At 44.3% G+C, this 19,082-nt stretch overlaps 2 protein-coding genes across 4 annotated transcripts in view; one reads left to right on the plus strand and one right to left on the minus strand.

Annotated features, from left to right (window-relative positions):
• The window catches only part of HYKK (hydroxylysine kinase), a 68,905-nt gene extending 52,838 nt beyond the window's left edge, over nt 1–16,067 (minus strand). The window contains exons 1-2 of one of the 3 annotated variants that reach the window (XM_075345659.1): nt 15,822–16,067; nt 3,746–3,878 (exon numbers count right to left, since the gene is read on the minus strand). The gene's annotated coding sequence lies outside the window, so the exon portion shown is untranslated. Of the gene's footprint in view, nt 1–3,745; nt 3,879–15,686; nt 15,729–15,821 lie in introns of those variants that run through there. The other 2 variants (XM_075345660.1, XM_075345661.1) reach the window with 2 other exon arrangements.
• Nucleotides 1–19,082, plus strand: part of LOC142303856 (long-chain fatty acid transport protein 2-like) — a 156,580-nt gene that overhangs the window by 44,310 nt on the left and 93,188 nt on the right. The window lies entirely within an intron of this gene.

The raw sequence follows: 19,082 nt of genomic DNA on the forward strand, positions 1-19,082 counted from the left end.
GACTTGGCCCGAGCAGCGGAGCGGCCGAGCCCCTCTCAGGGCGGTACACTTTGGGGCTCTGTAAATTATTCTAGGAAACTCTGAGCTCCAAAAATCAAATAGCGCTCCTTCCCTCTCGAATCTTGCCATGTGGTCAAATTGTCCTACACACTCACATGTGGTGGTATTGTCATGAGAATTTGTGTGACAGATAAAAATGACTGCATAATTATTTCCCTTTGTGAAAATGTTAAATCTGGGGCTAAAACAACATTTTAGTGGTAAAAATGTAACTATTTTTTCTTAAAGCCCAGTGGTATAACATTTTGTGAAACATACGTGGTGTTAATATACTCACTGCACCATTAGATGAATTAATTAAGAGGTGCAGTTTGTAAAATGAGGTCACTTTTGGGGGATTCTGCTGTCCCGACACCTCAGGGGCTCAGCCAATGTTACATGGACACACAAACCATAACAGCCAAATCTGCACTCCGATATGGTGCTCATTCCCTTCTGAGCTTTGCACTGTGCATGAAAAGTAGTTTCCAACCAAATACAGTATGTTATATTGCCATACTCAGGATAGATTGTGTAACAAATTTCGTGGCCATTTTCTCCTGTTACTCTTGTGAAAAGAAATTGGGCCTTTATTAGTATTTGTCTTGAAAAAATAAAAAAGGAATATTTCATTTTCAAAGTCCAATATTATAAAATTCTATGATGCACCAATGGCTTCAAGATCCTCACCACACCCTTACATAAATTTCTTGAGAGGTGTAGTTTGCAAAATGATGTCACTTTGGGGGGTTTCTGCTCTTTTGATACCTTGGCGGCTCTCCAAATGCAATTATAGCATCTTTCTATTTATTCCAGGCAATTTTGCCCTCCAAAAATCAAATAGCCCAACTGGGTGCCCAAAAAACGGTTTCTGACCCCATATGGGGTACCTCTGTGTTCAAGAGAAATTGCACAACAAAATATGTGGTCCATTTTCTTTTATTCACCTTATGAAAATGAAAAATGTGAGGCTAAAGTAACTTTTTTTGGGGAAAAAACCCCTTCATTTTTAATGTTCACGGTTCAATGTTTTAAGATTCTGTGAAACACCTATGAGTTAAAGATGCTCACGACACCTCTAGATAAATTCAGAAAGATGTGCAGTTTCCAAAATAGGGTCACTTGTCAGGGGTTTATACTGTTTAGGCACATCAGGTGTCTGCAAAAGCAACATGGTGTCTGCTATTTATTCCAGCCAATTTTGCACTCCAACAGTCAAATGAGGCTACTTTCTGAGCCCTATTATGTGCCCAAAAAGTAGTTTTCCATCACATATGAGGTATTGGTGTACTCAGGAAAAAATGTTCCACATATTGTGTTGTCCTTTGTCTCGCTACCATTGTGAAAATGAAAAAAATTGTGGCTAAAACAACATTTTTGTGGAAATAAATGTAATCTTTCATTTATATGGCTCAATGTTATCAAATTCATTCAAGCACCTATGGGTTCAAGGTGCTTACAACAACTTTTAGATAAATTTCTTGAGGGATGCAGTTTCCAAAATGGGGTTGTGACACCCTGGCCTATCAGGTCGTCACAGGGTATTATGCAATCTGCCTTTCTGCACAGTATCCACCCTCCTTGGTTATGGATCCTGGTCCTTTGGTGTTGCTAACAGCTTAGCCAATCAAAATCCTAGGAACACTTTCTACTTTTACCTACCAGACACACCATTGGGGGGCCTGAAGGGAATAGGGCCGCCCACATGGGGGGTTGGTGAGGAGAAAGTGAGGACAGTGACAGTTGAGTTGAGTCGAGAGTAGAGTGGAGAGAGGAGGTGAGGTGGCTCTCGTGAGGAGAAGCCACAGTGGAGAGCTCCTGTATACTAGGTGGCAGACGTTGGTCTGGGCCTGATAGGAGCTGAAACCCGGTCGCAGGGGACAGTGTCAAGGGGCACGGACTGCCGAGGAGGGCAGCCAGCGGCCTTGAGCTATCACTGGGAAAGGGTCAGGGCACGACGGGGTACGTGGACCCCAGGCCGGAAAGTAGCTTCACGCGTTCTGGTAATTTACCCGTCAGGGGTGAAGACTTCAAGTGTCATCCCCAACCCGCTCCAAAACCGGGGTACTAGTGCACCTATGGGATAGGACTTTCCCACTACAGTCCAAAGAAATCCTACGTGTGAACCCTGAGATCAAGCTCACTCCGTTAGCCATACGGGTGAGCGGGACCCGAAGAGTTTTATACCCACTGGTCCAACAGAGAAAAAGGAACCAAGGACAGGGCCACAGGCTAACAGCACCACCAATGGCACAGATCCAGGCGTGCTCCCCACAGGCTGCAGTGGTGCTCAGAATTCTGGTTTACAAGCTGTTGGTGTAATTATTCTGGGACTGAGTGAGTACATTGGAAGATCCCTGTTCCTATTCCCCACGGCACCCAACTACCATCCCAACCATCAACGGGCCCCCGGGAGACAAACCCCCTACCCACGGAGGGTTTAAACATCAGGCTTCCACACCATTGTCACCGGGCTCCCTAATGGCAGCGGTGGTCCCTCACATTACCACGCACCGTGAGTGGCATCACGAACTTTTCAAAAAAAACCTGTACATATCCCCCCTTCTTTTAATCGCGTGGCCGCGCGACCCCTGGGTCCGGAGACCCCTTGAGCCGCCACGGATCCGGATGCCCGGGGGGGCGGTACAGGGTTACTTGTGAAAAGTTTGCAATGTATAAGCATATGAGGAGTTCTGCAAACGCAACATGGTGTCCGCTATCTATTCCAGTCAATTTTGCACTCCTAAAGGGAAATGGTGTTTCTTCTCTTACAATCCATGCCATACTCCCAAACAGTAGTTTTCCACCACATATGGGGTATCAGCGTACTCAGGAGAAACTGAATAATATTTTTTTTGATCCATATTCTCCTGTTATACTTGTGAACTTTAAAAATGTGGGGCTAGAACAACATTTTTGTAGGAAGAATGTGATTTTTAATTTTCAGGGCTCAACATTATGCAATTCTGTGAAGCACATGGAGGTTCAAAGTGCTCACCACACATGTAGATAAATTCCTTGAGGGGTGTAGTTTCCAAAATGGAGTCACTAGTGGGAGATATCCACTTTTTAGGCACATTGGGGGCTCTGCAAAAGCGACATGGTGTCCGCTATCTATTCCAGCCAATTTTGCGCTCCAAAAGTCAAATTCTTTGACAAGAGACAATTTTCCTTCCCTTCTGAGCCTTACCCAAACATGGGGTATCAATGTACTCATGAGAAATTACATAAATTGTATGGCCCATTTTCTTCTGTTATCCCTGTGAACTGGAAAAATTGGTGAGTAAAGCAATATTTTTGTGGCGTAAAAGTAAAATTTCATTATTTGCTTCCACATTGCTTTAGTTCCTGTGAAGCATCCAAAGGGTTAATAAACTTCTTAAATGTGATTTTAAGGTCTTTGAGGGGTGCAGTTTTTTTAAAATGGTGCCACTTTTGGGTATTTTCTGTCATATACTCCACTCAAAGTCACTTGAATTGTGATATGCGGCCTAAAAAATGATTTTGTAAATTTTCTTGGAAAAAGGAGAAATATTGCTGATGTAAAGTAGACATATGGGAAATATTTATGAACTATTTCAGTGGTATAACTATCAGGCTTAAGGTCATAAAAAATAAAGTTTGAAAAGTGTGTAATGTTCACATTTTTTGACAAATTTTTGATATTTTGATAAACCTAAATAAAAAAATATTAAGCAAGACTTACCAGTAACATGAATCTAAAAAACAATCTCAGAATCGCTTGGATATATTGAAGCGTTCCAGAGTTATCTTATAAAGTCACACTGGTCGGATTTGAAAAATGAGGCTTGGTCATTAACGTACAAAGTGGATTGGTCCTTAAGAAAAAATAAACAAAACATTAAGCCTTTATTTTAACCATCAACAGTTCCCATTATGACTAACTCCTGAGGTAGACTATTCCACAGATTAATAGGTTGAATCTCCAGAGGAGATAGTAGAGATGAGCAAACCCGAGGTTCGCTGTTTAGACCAAAAAGACTTTACAAAGAAAACAGAGTTCAGATTTGGAGTTTGGGGACTTTACGTATGCTAACCACTCAAGTGAACATTGCTTAGCTCGGGTATGTTCAGTGCTCAGCCCAGTGTGAGCCGCTTGCAGTGTTTGAACAGGTCACACTGGGGGTAACAACAGCATGATCACATGTAGTGTGGACATACAAAAAAAATACATTGAAAAACCCTGCCCCGAAAGTGATCTGTTTATGACTAGCTGCATGTGGGCGGAGAGCAAAACTGCCCACATAGTGACTTCCATTGGGGTTCAGGTCAAGTTCTGGTCCCAAACTGAACTTTATCTAAATTCAGGATGAATCCGCTGAAGCAAGTTTTCCATGGGTCCACTCATCTCTAGAGACAAGTTTTCTTTACAATGAGTACTTTCTTTCTTGAGGCAGAGGGAGTACCCTTTTGTCTTTTGAAAAGATTTTAAATTGAACAGCTTTTGAACATACTTTTGTTCATACTTGAATAAACTGCATGGTCCATTTATGTACATTTGCTAGGTCCAGGGAATCCTTTCTATGTAGTGATGATGAGAACTGCACTGCATATTCCAAATGAGAGCACTCTAAAGGCCCCACCACACGCTATGATATATCTAACGATATGTCGTCGGGGTCACGGAATTTTTGATGGACATCCGGCATTGTTAGAGATGTTGCAGCGTGTGACACCTCCGAACGACTGTTAACGAGCAAAAATACTCACCTTATCGTTGCTCGTTGACACGTCGTTCATTTTCATAATGTCGTTCCTCCTTCTGCACGCCGGTTGTTCGTCGTTCCTGAGGCAGCACACATCGCTACGTGTGACACCCCGGGAACGACGAACACAGCTTACCTGCGTCCTGCCGGCAATGAGGAAGGAAGGAGGTGGGCGGGGTGTTGCAGCCGCTCATCTCCACCCCTTTGCTTCTATTGGGCAGCCGCTTTGTGATGTCGCTGTGACACCGAACGTCCCACCCCCTTCAGGAAGAGGATGTTCGCCGCCCACAGCGAGGTTGTTAGGGAGGTAAGTACGTGTGACGGGGTTAACGACATTGTGCACCACGGGCAACTAATTGCCCGTGACGCACAAGCGACGGGGGCGGGTGAGATCGCTCATGTGATCGCACGATACATTGTAGAGTGTAACGCTGCCTTAACTCTTAGTAAAGTGGTAGTAAGAAGACGTGACTGCTGTCCAAACACTGTGGTCCTTGGGAATCTGCCCTGGCGGCGCCGAAAAGGTTCCCACCCCTGCATTATAGGGACACAAAAATGGAACTCCAGAAAAAAAATTGATTTGTTACATAAAAAGCAAAAATAGCTTCAAATAGACCCCATTACTATAATGGAGTCCACTTGGTTTCAGTTGTTTACATTTTTTAAGATTTTTTTTCTCTTGTTTTATTTGTTGTATTTTGCAACAAATTCTTCAAAAGAAATTTATGAATTTTTGAAAGAAGTAAAAAATCATGTTTAACTTTTATGTAACTGTTAGCGCAAAACGTCACACCTTTTGTAAAATGGCACAAATAATGTACAAACAATTTCTCGCATTCATACAATCACTCCAAAGGGGACTGGATGACTTCGAAACTTGAGTAAAACTGACGAAGATGTCTGAAGACAAGTTGGTTTTTTTGTCCCAAAGCATCATTCTTTGTATTTAGTTGTTTTCTGAGCATTCTTCCATAATTTTGGAGTTCTCTTTTTTACTAGTGTTTTCCAGATGTTTTGTTTTTTCTCCATTGAATACTAAAAAAAAACATGGGGTCGGGTTGGGGAACATTATTATAGAACAATGATCCCTATTACAGAATCTGTGTCCAGGACAGGTAACAATATTAGAGCATGGGGGACATTATTAGAGGATAGAAGGCATCATTACAGGATGGAGGCTAGGATGAAGGACATTATTACAGAATAAGTTTCAGGAAGGGGGGGGGTGAGTATAAAAGAAAGGGACCAGGAAGGGGGTGCATTATTACACTATAGGGGCCATAATAGAGGACATTATTTCTGGATAGGGGCCAAGGTGAATGACATTATTACAGTATAGGGCTCAGGAAGGGGGGTATTATAAAAGAAAGGGGCCAGGAAGGGAGATATTACAGGATGGGAATATTATTACACTATAGGGGCCATAATGGAGGATATTATTACAGTATCATTGTCCATCTGATCAACATTCTGGTGGGGGCCCAGGTCCAAATTTTGTTCCAGGGCCCATAGGATGGTAATTACGCCACTGCCTGTAAAATTCATAATGTCAAATTATATGGTATTTCATATAATACTCTCTAAAGGATTCCTTAGTGTTTTGGATTTTTTTCTTGTCTTTTATCCTATGGTAGCTTATATTATACCCTAAGGCCTCATTCAGATGTCAGTATTTTCCATGTTCGAGGAAAACATATTGATTTTTTTTTTTAATCAGACTTTGGTCCGAGTGGCATCAGTTTTTCGCATACATGGAGACAAAAAAAAAAAAAGTTTCTCCGTTTTGTTCTTTCTGACAGGCCGTTATGAATATTGCACCAAACTCAGTTTTTGTCCAAGTGCAGTCTGATTTTTTTTTCACAGACCCAAACACCTGTATCGCCGATTTCGAATCGAACTTTGGAAGAAAATTGGACACATGTCACGATTTTACATAGATCGCTTGGTCCCCGAAAAATCACTGTCATGTTAATGGCCCCAAAGAGTATCACAGGTATGAGTGCCATCTGTGAAAACCATGGATAACACTTGAATGAGCCAAACAGTAGTACTAAAACACGTGCACCAAACAATACTAAACTACAGCTATAAACTAAAAGATCGCAGACTGTCATAGCCATAGACATGTACAGTTAGGTCCAGAAATATTTGGACAGTGACACAAGTTTTGTTATTTTAGCTGTTTACAAAAACATGTTCAGAAATACAATTATATATATAATATGGGCTGAAAGTGCACACTCCCAGCTGCAATATGAGAGTTTTCACATCCAAATCGGAGAAAGGGTTTAGGAATCATAGCTCTGTAATGCATAGCCTCCTCTTTTTCAAGGGACCAAAAGTAATTGGACAAGGAACTCTAAGGGCTGCAATTAACTCTGAAGGAGTCTCCCTCATTAACCTGTAATCAATGAAGTAGTTAAAAGGTCTGGGGTTGATTACAGGTGTGTGGTTTTGGATTTGGAAGCTGTTGCTGTGACCAGACAACATGCGGTCTAAGGAACTCTCAATTGAGGTGAAGCAGAACATCCTGAGGCTGAAAAAAAAGAAAAAATCCATCAGAGAGATAGCAGACATGCTTGGAGTAGCAAAATCAACAGTCGGGTACATTCTGAGAAAAAAGGAATTGACTGGTGAGCTTGGGAACTCAAAAAGGCCTGGGCGTCCACGGATGACAACAGTGGTGGATGATCGCCGCATACTATCTTTGGTGAAGAAGAACCCGTTCACAACATCAACTGAAGTCCAGAACACTCTCAGTGAAGTAGGTGTATCTGTCTCTAAGTCAACAGTAAAGAGAAGACTCCATGAAAGTAAATACAAAGGGTTCACATCTAGATGCAAACCATTCATCAATTCCAAAAATAGACAGGCCAGAGTTAAATTTGCTGAAAAACACCTCATGAAGCCAGCTCAGTTCTGGAAAAGTATTCTATGGACAGATGAGACAAAGATCAACCTGTACCAGAATGATGGGAAGAAAAAAGTTTGGAGAAGAAAGGGAACGGCACATGATCCAAGGCACACCACATCCTCTGTAAAACATGGTGGAGGCAACGTGATGGCATGGGCATGCATGGCTTTCAATGGCACTGGGTCACTTGTGTTTATTGATGACATAACAGCAGACAAGAGTAGCCGGATGAATTCTGAAGTGTACCGGGATATACTTTCAGCCCAGATTCAGCCAAATGCCGCAAAGTTGATCGGACGGCGCTTAATAGTACAGATGGACAATGACCCCAAGCGTACAGCCAAAGCTACCCAGGAGTTCATGAGTGCAAAAAAGTGGAACATTCTGCAATGGCCAAGTCAATCACCAGATCTTAACCCAATTGAGCATGCATTTCACTTGCTCAAATCCAGACTTAAGACGGAAAGACCCACAAACAGGCAAGACCTGAAGGCTGCGGCTGTAAAGGCCTGGCAAAGCATTAAGAAGGAGGAAACCCAGCGTTTGGTGATGTCCATGAGTTCCAGACTTAAGGCAGTGATTGCCTCCAAAGGATTCGCAACAAAATATTGAAAATAAAAATATTTTGTTTGGGTTTGGTTTATTTGTCCAATTACTTTTGACCTCCTAAAATGTGGAGTGTTTGTAAAGAAATGTGTACAATTCCTACAATTTCTATCAGATATTTTTGTTCAAACCTTCAAATTAAACGTTACAATCTGCACTTGAATTCTGTTGTAGAGATTTCATTTCAAATCCAATGTGGTGGCATGCAGAGCCCAACTCGCGAAAATTGTGTCACTGTCCAAATATTTCTGGACCTAACTGTATGACTGCATATGACCTCTGACAGTATAGTATTCACAGTACCGAGTCTGTATAAATAGTATGTATGTTGCTCAATCACCGACAAACACATTTCCAACCATTTCCTGCTTGAACATAAGAATGTCCCCATCCTGATGTCACAGAAACAGATCTAGTGCCTTTTACAGCTTAGAGTTTGCATTTGTAAATGAGATAAAATACATGATTTGCACAAATCTCTGCCCTATTAGTTTTCAACCATGTAACAATGTAGGTAAAATGTTTACCAGCCTAAAGTACACACTGGATACATTGTAGCAAGCTCTCAGTCGGCCATCTAATGCTGTGCTGCTTAATACTAAAGTATGGGCACTGGAAGTAGTTATGTAATAAGGCTACTTTCACACTTGCGTTTTTTTCCTTCAGTCTCAATCCGCCATTTTGGAAAACAGCGGAATCCGTTAACAGATTCTGTTGCTTCCCATAGACTTGTATGGACGACGGATTGCGGCTGATGGAACTGCGTTGCTTCTGCTGGCCGACGCTGCATTGCTTCCGCCGGGCGGAAGGAACGCAGCATGTAACGTTTTTTGAGCAGCGGAATCCTTAGGATTTTGCTGCGCATGCTCTCTCTGGCTCCCTGCACACGTAACCCCCCTCCCGCACTCCACTTCGCATGTACACACAGACACACAGGCACACACTCACCTGTCCCCAGCCATGCAGTCCCTGGCAATGACGTCCTCAGCGCCATGGCCCCGCTCGGCTCCACCCACCCCGCACTCCGCCCCCTCACACATTCTCGGCGGCCGGCTGCTGTGAGCGATCAGCTGATCATTCACAATAGTCTGCCGCCGGTAAAACTGTAAAGAATAAAAAAAAATGCAGATTCCGTTGTTTTGTACGATCCGTTGCATCCGTTGTGCCACTATATGCAACGCATTTGTTGCATTTGTCACACAACGCAATGCAACGGATGCCATTTATCGCAAGTGTGAAACTAGCCTAAGGCTGCTTTCACACATCAGTTTTTTCCATCACGCACAATCCGGAAAAAAAACGGATAAAACGGATCCGGCGCTGGATCCGATTTTTCCCCATTGATTTGTATTAGCGCTGGATTGTGCCTGATGGCCTTGCGTTGCATCCGGCTTTTGCCGGATCCGTCGTAATTGGCTCATGCGGTGGCCGGATGGAATGCCCCTTGTAACGTTTGTTGTCTCTGACAAAAAAACACATCGCACCGGATCCGGGGCGATACGGTGTGATTTACAAGGGAAGCCTATGGATGCCGGATCCGGCTTTGGAAACTGGGCATACTCTAATTTATTGGAAAAAAAAACGGCGCATCCGTTTTCGCATCCGTTTTTTTTTTTTGTTTTTTTTGCTGGATCCATTTTTTTTTACAATAAATTGGAGCATGCTCAGTTTAAAAAAATGGATCTGGCGGCCGCATCCATTTTTTGCCGCATTACACCAGATCCAGTGTCCATAGGCTTCCATTGTAAATCACGCTGTATTGCGACGGATCCGGCGAGATGCGTTTTTTTGTAAGAGACAAAAAACGTTACAAGAGACGTTCCATCCGGCAGCCGCATTACCCAATTACGATGGATTCGGCAAAATCCGGATGCAGCGCAAGGCAATCAGGCACAATCCGGTGCTAATACAAATCAATGGGGATAAAACGGATCCAGCACCGGATCCGTTTTATCCGTTTTTTTCCAGATTGTGCCTGATGGAAAAAACTGATGTGTGAAAGTAGCCTAAGTGAAGAATCCAGTGTTAGGCTATGTCCGCACTTTGCAGTTCAATTCTGCAGCGTGTAAATCACTGCGTGTGGGTCTCAGAACGCAGCTGAAAAAGCTGTGTTCTGAGACGCATTCGGCAGAACGCAAAGTGCGGACATTCCTGGAGAGAATTCATGCATTCTGGATGCTTTCTCTGCCACAGACAGAGTGGGAAAAGCATCCAGAACGCACATTTTTCTCAGTACGCACCCACTCGGCTCTGCAGCATCCCCATAGACTTGCAGCAGAGCCAAGTGGGACCGCGCTGTCACCGTCATGGCTGGCTGCGGGACAGTGCCGCGCGATCAGAATGAACTCGAATGAACTTTAAACGACTTCATTGTGATCGCGTGGCTCTGTGCGTGTGCCGCGGCTTGATTTGCGGTCACACGGGAAGGACTCACCTGTGTTCGCAAATCCCCTGAGTGACTGCAGTGAGCCACGTGATCAGCTGTGCTTTCACTCAGGTTACTTGCGGCCACAGCTGCAGTCCTCCACTGGAGAGCGGTGGCCGCGAGTAACCTCAGTGACAGCACAGCTGATCGCGCGACTCACTTTAGTTGCTGCATGGAGCTCACAGGAGCGGCGGTGTTCTACTGCCGCTCCTGTCAGCTTCCGATGTAGCAGAGCTGGAAGCGTCGTGGGACCTTGTGTGGATTACGTCGGACCTGGAGGTGTTTTTGAGGGATTAATAAAGTGGTGAAAGAGGGTGTTTTTTTTGTCTTTCATTACAAATAAAGGATTTTTTGGATGTGTGTGTTTATTTACTTTAACTTACAGGTTCATCATGGAAGGTATCTCGGGGAGATGCCTGCCATGATTAACCTAGGACTTAGTGGCAGCAATGGGCTGCTGCCATTAACTCCTTATTACCTCGTTTGCCACCGCACCAGGGCAATTTGGGATGAGCCGGTAAAGTCCCGGGACTGTCGCATCTAATGGATGTTGCAATTTCGTGCGGCTGCTGGCTGATATTGTTAGGCTGGGGAGCTCCCCATAACGTGGAGCTCCCCATCCTGAGAATACCAGCCTTCAGCCGTGTGGCTTTACCCTGGCTGGTATCCAAATGGGGGGGACTGAACGTTGTTTTTTTTTCATTTATTTATTTATTTATTTTACAGCTCGATATAGACACGCCCACTGGCGGCTGTGATTGGTTGCAGTGAGACAGCTGTCACTCAGCGTGGGGGCATGTCAGACTGCAACCAATCATAGGCGCTGGTGGGTGGGGGAAGCAGGGAATACGTGATGGATTAATGAGCGGCTGGCATTTTCAAAAGAGAAGAAGCCGCCACAGTGTGAACACCGTGCAGCGCAGCGCCGGTGATCTTGGATCGGTGAGTATTAGAGAGGGGGTTGGAGGGAGAGACCGACATGGACAGAGAGAGAGATGGAGACATAGAGAGAGAGAGAGAGACCGACCGATAGACCGACCGACAGAGAGAGGGAGAGAGACCGAAAGACCTGCCTTTGTTATGTTAAATAAAAACATGTGGATCGCAATAATAATGCAATGCAAGCGCACTGCTTAACATTTTAGCAGCGATTTACTACAACTCATTGATTTCAATGGGTGTAGAACGCAGCCAAAATGGCAAAAACAATTGACATGCTGCTTCTGTGAACGCATGGATTTTGCTCAAAATTATGCAAATTAAATGCAGCATTTGGAAACGCAAAGTGCGGACAAGAAATTCACATTTTCCATAGACTTTGCTAGAAAATCAAAATGCATGCCTTTTGGCATGAAAACGCTGCAGTTCAAAAAGGACCTAAAATGCAGCTGAAAAGCAGGTGGAAACGGAAAGTGCGGACACAGCCTAAGACAAGCTGGCAAAGGCTAGTTCATACTTCCGTTGTATTGCATCAGTCACAATCAGTCATCAGTCACAATCAGTAATCAGTCACAATCAGTTGTGTGACTGATGCAATGGATGCGTTGCAGATAGTGGCACAACTGATGTGACTGATGCTGCAAAAAACGATCCGTTGTTTTACCAGCGGCCGGCTTTTGTGAACGATTAGCTGATCGCCTGGCGGCTGGCTTTTGTGAATGATTATTCACAAAAGTCGGTCGCCGGGCAATCAGCTCATCGTTCACAAAAGCCGGCCGATCAGCTGATCGTTCCGGCCGCTGGAACTGGAACGGAATTTACAGTCTATCATAGTTTTTTACTGTGCGCATGCTCACAGTAAAAAAAACGATCCTTCGCACACAAAAAACGTTACATTTAGCGTTGCTCCCAACTGACGGTCAGTCAGTAAACGACTGATCCGTCACGCGGCGGATGCAACGCAGGGCCATCAGTCACAATCTGTTGCTAATAGAAGTCTATGGGGAAAAAACGGATTCCTGCAAAATATTTGGCAGGATACCATAATTCCTCAAGGTGACGGATTGTGACTGATGCAAAACAATGGAAGTGTGAACTTAGCCAAATATAACTACAGATGGATTAGTCCAAGCAAAAAGAGAAGTTTAATTTATGTGCCCCTTTATATGTCTGCATTAAATTCCCTAATAATGTATGGGACATATTAACAAATATCATTGGTGAACCATTTCAGTTCCTTAACGCACCACTACAGCGATTTTTTTTATTCTCCCGCTGAAGTGGGAGAATGTGCTTTAAGGGTCCACTCACATGAGCGTATGACTCGCACGAGTGCACTGCAAGAAAATCTGCCATTGCACTCGGAACAATGTTAGTCAATGAGGGAGAGCAGATGGTCAGCTTTTTTTCCTCATCCAGATTCTTGATGAGCGAAAAGTCGCACTATGCTGCGATTGTCTGCGAGAGCCGTGTCACCCGCACTCATACAAGGCTATAAGTAAACAATTCAGAGTAAGTATTGAACTGTACTCAAATGATATCCTAGTGCAGTGCGATAAATGCATCAGCTGACAATGGAAGAGATAGAGAGATTAATCCCTCCCTCTCCTCGCAGCTGTGATCTGATCGCAGGATCGGATCACAGTTGCATGACACTTGGCTCACCGTAGCAGCACAGCGGGAGGTGAGGGTCTTTTGCATATCGCATTGGATGGCATATGATCGTGTGACTCCAGCCTACATGTAACTCCCTTGCCCTCTGTCTTAATCTTTTTACAGCTCTGCTCCGGTCATGCTCCAGTGATTTATGACCTGCCGGCAGCTCCAGTGTTTCATGGAGCTCATCAGAGGTCACAATTCAGTGTAACTCTCTGAGAGCCTCATTCTGGCCTTGTTCTGTCTCTCATAGACTTGCATTGAGAGTTTGTGAGGTAACTTCTGATTTCTGGCTAGTCAGAAGTTATGGGCACAAGACGGTGCGGTGGAACAGGAGTGATGATGAAAAAGCATGAAGCAGCCAGAGGGTAAGTATAATACCGGGGGCAGGTGACTTACATTTAAGACACCACTCCAGTACTGAGAAAAAAAACAAAAACACTGGAGTGGTGCTTTAATGATATGATCCCACTATGAGCTTTTGGGGAGTTTTTAATGTTGCAGAATTTCTGCAATTATTATTTAAGTTAGGTTACTTGGATTTTTTCATTCCGTTTTTGTGTTCGCTATTTTAACATGCATGTTTGTCATGTTTTGATGTTGCGTTTGTCTCTTTTTGGTATATCATTCTTTAAATAAAGCTTTGCTTTGCTTTTGTTACTTCCTAATATTTGGCATTGACAAAGCTTAATTGATATACTATAAAGGTATGAATTACATACAATTTTGATGCGTTTCCACCTCGGAAATGCATCAAAAACACATGTTCTATTTTAGATCTACGGATTAGACACATCTAAAGCAAGTCTAAGGGGAAAATCTGCACAGAAAACTCAATGGACCGCAAGAGAAATTGATTTGTTGTGGATTTCAAATACGCACCGCAGGTCAGTTTACAGTGAGTAATAAAACCACAGTGGGCATGATATTTCTATAATTCCCATCCACTCTGCTGGAATCTTTAGGCCATATGCACACGCTGAGTTTTTGGTGCAGAGATTTTCTGCATCAAATCTGATTCTTCTGGCAGAAAAACGCACTCAAAACGCATGCCTTTTTGGTGTTTTGGTGCAATGATTTAATCTTAATGAAGTCAATGGGTGTAAAGGCTAAAAAAAACCGCAGGAAAAAGCGCACCAAGAATTGACGAGTTGCAAATTATTCTCTGCACGAAATCTGCAAGGAAATAATAAGGAATGTGAGCACAACACTTCAGAATTCTCATTGACTTTGCTGGCATAAAGATGAGCATGCAGATTTGTGACAAATCTGCACCAAATCTGCATAAAAAATGCACTGTGTGTACACAGGATGCTGCATCTTTTCCCCAGCTAAAATGCGCAGGGTCAAAAACTCACCAAATGCTCATCATAGAGGGGATATTCCCTGTAAGGGTACTGTTCTACTTCCATTTTGCACGGACGAGTGCAATCCGATAAAACGGATTGATCTCACTCTAATGCAAAACAATGGGCAGTGTCCATCTGCAATTGATTTCTCATACCATAGTGGCATGCGTAATGGATTGCAGTATGCTGGGTTTGGCAGCGAGTCTCAGCTCACGCACCCCCATCAAAGTCTAAGGGAGCGCGTGAAACATCACACTGCACTCGCATGTCATCCAACTGCAGTGCAATATATGGCAGAGATGCTATGCGCAAGTGGAACCGTACCCTAAAAATGACATATCAAGCTAGATCTTATTAAAAAAACCTCTGTTCTCTAAAGTAGAGGAATTTTTAATTCTGTTCTATATATACCTTATTGACAAGGTGATCAGTCTTGAAGACAAGGAGATCATGTTTACAAGTTGCTTGCTATACGTCTTACCTTGCTGCCGTCAAGCTGGTGGGATTGCTGATTTTGGATTAATACTCTATGTAAATTAAAGCTAGTTATCATAAATAATAAATCTTATATAAAGATACAAACTAATCACAATACGTTAGGTCATCCAAGGTAAAGCAGACAGCTGGGGGCTCATATTTTTGCTTGTGGTATTATGCTCTGAGATATAATATAAATTGGAAAAAAATCACCTCTATCAGCATTTCAATTCCAAATAACTTATTGAACTTAGAAGCTTTACCTCCAAACAGCTGGATAATAGAATATCACATGGATACCCCTCTAACCACCACCATTAGCAGGTACTCCACCAAACCCCATTGATTTCTCACTACACAGGCACAGGCCTGTTGTACCCCTCCTTTCTGCATGTCTGACTACTTAATCTATTTCAGCTATACAAAGTCCAAAAGCTGTCATGCTGCGCCCTCATGAACTTAACATCTATATGTGTCCAAACAATATAAAATGTAGCTAACAAGGTAAAACATCATGTCTTCATGAGAAATGTAGTGAAAACTAAAGGCCTTACCACAACACGAGCTGAGGCAGTTATTGAATGTCAATGTCCGAGAGCATTCAGGGCAGAAAAGTGAATTACAGTCAATGTTTAACCAGATCATTCTTATCCCATGTTATAAAATCCTAGATTAATAAGACACAATACCTGGAATCCCAGAGCTTAATGCACTCGTTCTGCCGGGATAAAAACACATTAAAAACAGTTGTACGAGGACTTGGAAAGAAAACATTCAGAGGGTCTGCAGCGAAGAAGTGTGTGGCTGGATTTGGGAGGCCAGGGCCTTACTTGCATCCAATGACAAAAGAGTTCTTGTCCCGAAAAAAATCCTTTAGCAGAGCAGCTGCAGATTTCCTCACAAGCTATTCGGCAGAATTTAACTCCTTATACTGGAAAAAAAGGAAACACTAGTGGACTTCAGGCCAAACCTCCCCTGACACGTGTATAACAGTCTGTAGATGCCTCCGCCGGTTCACACACTAAGCTGTCAGGCATAATAATCCCCATGCAGGAAGCCAATGTATTATACCAGAGAACAAATCAACCAGCACTAAACTTTAAAAATATGCAAGTGAATTTTGTCAATATTTTTCAGATCGACATTAAATTGATAAAACAACATTGGATGGACATGAGATATAGCTAAAGAAGCAAACTCGCTGGCATAAAAACTCCGGTCTTTATTGAAAAAAGTACATAAAAAGCAGGTCTAAGGCCGGCTTCAGACGGTGTTTCAGGTACATGTGACATCCATTTTCAACATGGATGCCAAACGTACCCATGTTATTCTCTGGAGTTACACACAAGGCCGTGTTTTCACATGGACCATGTGGCCCCGCACGCGCACATGGAGACATGTTCGTTTTTTCTCCAGCATCACAAGTATCACACGGATCACACACTGATATGATCCGTGTGACACGTACTGGAGAGAACACGCATCTTTGAAATAAAAAGATTTTCTATATTTACCTGTATCCAGCGCTGCTTTCTTCGGCTCTGCTGTCTCCTGCTTCTGACCCCCGCTAATTATGCTCGTGGAACATTCACTGCACCTCGGTCCTGGAAGCTGTAGCATCACTGGGGACAGCATCGCCAGGGACAGGTGAGTATCCAGCAAGCAATGTGTGTCCAGTGACGTCCAGGAGGTCATCGGAGGTCACCTGGTCCTGGGTGATATTATACAGAGGAGCAGTGTATGTGTGGGGATATTATAGACAAGCGCATTATGTGTATATTATACAGAGGAGCAGTGTATGTGTGGGGATATTATAGACAAGCGCATTATGTGTTTATTATACAGAGAGGCAGTGTGTGTGTGGAGATATTATATGTGGGGCAGTGTGGGAGAGATATTATGTAGAGGGGCGGTATAGGAGGTGTATTGTTAATTTTCTGAGAGAAATACTTCATTTTCTGAAACAATTTCAAGGGTGCTAACACTTTTGGCCATGACTGTGTGTGTATATATACAGTATATATACTGTAAATATATATATATACTGTATATGTATATCTCACACGTTTTTCCAAGAATGGCGGTGAGTGTAGAAGGTTTCCGGGGTGGAGGCGGAGCTGGGGTGCAGCCCGTTCAGAGTTTGATGGGGGCCCCCAAAATTTTGCCTGTATGGGGTCCTGAAATTCCTAATTGCAGTCCTGTTGGTAGGTGTATTCTATCCCTAAGTAAATCAAAAAAAGCCAATCCCGGGCAGTTCAACCATGCTTCCCAAATTTTTTCATATAAAAGAGGTCTGCCTCTCTTAAAGTATACATTTTTTTTCCATTTAAATAATATGATTGACTTTATTGATGAACTCTTGTGCATTGATGAACTCTTGTGCATTGCTTGAAATTCAATGCAGCAATCAACTTTGTAGCAGCATACAGGAGTCTAGCAATTATTTTCCTATGTATGTCCACAAATGTTTCCTCCTCATATCCTAGAAGACATATTTTAGGGTCTATAAACACTGTCATCCCCATTACCAGGCGAATTTTATATTTAAGACCATTGTCCAAAATGTTTGTAAACGAGGAAATGTCCACATCATATGCAAGGTATCCGCATCCTCTGCGGTATACCTGGGACACCCAGAGTCTTTTCGTATGCTCGCCATAACGTTGTTTTGTCGCGGGCGGGGAGGATGCCGCTGCGCTCTCGCTGGCGCTCGGGTCCGGCGCTGCTGCTCGGTGGCTCGAGCGGTGGGCCGGATCCGGCGACTCGAGCAGCGCTCCTCGCCCGTGCAGTGAAAGGGGTGATTTGCGTTTGGGGAGTTGGTTCGTGACGCCACCCACGGTTTGTGGTGAGGTTGGGACACCACCGCTGCTCTGGACGGGGATCCCGGGAGCGATGACAGGGAGCAGCCGAGATGTTTCTCTCTCCTCCGTGGGTAGGGGGTTGGTGGTCCCGGGGCCCGGTGAGGTGGGACGGGGAGGCAGGGTTGGCGAGGTGCAGGGTCGCGGGGGCAGCGCGGTGCCAGACAGCACGGTGGTACTCACTTAGCCAATGATGGATACAGAGTCTCCGGTAAAACAAACGGCTGGATGGACGGGTCCTGCAGCCGGCTGCTGTAGTTACTCCCGGTAGGTTGGTGGTGGCTGCCTTTCCCTGCACCTGTTGTGTATCTTCGGTCCCGATGGCTTCCCACCGGTATCCCGCTCCCCAGCTTGGATATGGGCCGGAAGAGGCCCTTTTGCCCGCAGGCTCTGGCCCTGGGAATTCTAACTGTGGCGGTAGTTGTGTTTCCCTTTCTCGGTTTGGACGGTTGCCTTCAGTCGGGTCTTTGTTGCTAGGAAACCCCGGAGGTTCCGGTCGCTAACGGATTTGACTAGTTTAACGGCAACTCCAAGCCTGGTCGGGATCCGCAGGCCCTGCCGGTTTGTGCTGGCTTCTCTTCGCTCCCCGGTTCGGTACCGGCGGGCCATCGCCCGTCCCCGGTCCTACGGTTCCACGTTAATCAGTCTCTCCAGCAGACGGCCACCACCGTCTGCCAACCTTGCTCTCGGTGCCCGGGCCACGTACCCGGACACCGTCAGTCTGCTCCTCTACTACTACTTCACTCCTTCTCTTTCACTCTCCCTAACTCGACTCCCTTCCTTTCCCTCCTCCAGGACTGTGAACTCCTCAGTGGGTGGGGCCAACCGCCTGGCTCCACCCCACCTGGTGTGGACATCAGCCCCTGGAGGGAGGCAACAAGGATTTGTGTGTGACTGGTGTGCCTATCTCGGGGTGTGGGGTGTGTTGTTGTAGTACCTGTGATGACCTGGCTAGTCCAGGGCGCCACAGTTTTCTATACCCTGTACATAATATATAATTGTGACAATTGTCTGGGCTCACTAAGCGATAGTTTGGGGATATGCTCCAGAATGGAATCCCACATTTCCTCTGAAATAGGTCCCAGTTCACTT

This window comes from Anomaloglossus baeobatrachus, chromosome 4, assembly GCF_048569485.1.
Source record: "Anomaloglossus baeobatrachus isolate aAnoBae1 chromosome 4, aAnoBae1.hap1, whole genome shotgun sequence".
NCBI lineage: Eukaryota > Metazoa > Chordata > Amphibia > Anura > Aromobatidae > Anomaloglossus > Anomaloglossus baeobatrachus.